General features: G+C 32.7%; 1 pseudogene; it reads left to right on the forward strand.

Moving 5' to 3' along the window:
- Positions 1-469: 469 nt before the first annotated feature.
- Positions 470-959, forward strand: LOC108525710 (probable ribosome biogenesis protein RLP24 pseudogene; annotated as a pseudogene).
- The last annotated feature ends 232 nt before the right edge of the window (positions 960-1191 follow it).

The following is a 1191-nucleotide window of genomic DNA, read 5'->3' on the forward strand; positions in this document are numbered from 1 at the left end:
ATGTTTTCTTTACAGCACTTACAACATTTGAAATTTTCTAACTTATTCGTTTACTACCCATTTCCCCCGGTAGAATGTAAGATCGACAAATACAATTACTGTATTTGTTTTGTTCACTGCTTTCTATCTAGCACATGAAATACTGCCTAGCGCATAATAAGTTCTCAGTGAATATTCAGTGAAAGGACGAAAGTGTTTAGAAGTATTATTTTAATAAATAGATAAAATTTTAGAGCATATCAAGAGTCTTTATAAATCTTTAGAGAGCCACAATGTTTCTTGTGTAGTTTAAAAATTACTCTGTAATCTCATTTAATTATGTTTTGCACTCTTTGTATATCGTAAGAGGTTAATTTATGTAAGATTTGTCAAACTGTCATATAATCTATAAGTTTTTAATGAATGTTTATTGTATCCATATTATATGAAATAATTACAGTGGGTTGGTGGAGGCCCACGCAGGTTCAACATGCGTATCGAAAAGTGTTATTTCTGTTTGGGGCCCATCTACCCTGGCCACAGCATGATGTTCATCCGCAATGATTGCAAGATGTTCAGATTTTGTAAATCTAAATGTCATAAAAACTTTAAAAAGAAGCACAATCCTCGCAAAGTTAGGTGAACCAAAGCATTCCATAAAGCAGCTGGTAAAGAGCTTACAGTGGATATTCATTTGAATTTGAAAAATGTAGAAATGAACCTATCAAATACAAAGAGCGCTATGGAATAAAACTATTGATGCAATGAAGGGAGTTGAAGAGATCAAGCAGAAATGCCAAGCTAAATTTATAATGAACAGATTGAAGAAAAATAAAGAGCAACAGAAAGTTCAGGATATCAAAGAAGTCAAGCAAAACATCCATCTTATCCAAGCCCCTCTTGCAGGCAAAGGGAAGCAGTTGGAAGAGAAAATGGTATAGCAGTTACAAGAGGATGTGGACATGGAAGGTGCTTCTTAAAAATCTCTGTAACCATTTCTTTTATGTACATTTGAAGATGCCCTTTGGAGACTTGGAACTGTTCATTATTAGTTTTTTTTTTTACATAGGTCACTTAAATGAAAAGTAATTAAAATATATCTTTCCTACATTGCTATCTACAAAACATCAGATATCAGATATCACGGATGTTAGATTGCATCTCAGTGCTAAATTTTCACTGATAAATGTACTTATGTAAATCAGGAAAATT

This window comes from Rhinopithecus bieti, unplaced genomic scaffold (assembly GCF_001698545.2).
Source record: "Rhinopithecus bieti isolate Rb0 unplaced genomic scaffold, ASM169854v2 repeat_13274, whole genome shotgun sequence".
In the NCBI taxonomy this organism is placed as follows: domain Eukaryota; kingdom Metazoa; phylum Chordata; class Mammalia; order Primates; family Cercopithecidae; genus Rhinopithecus; species Rhinopithecus bieti.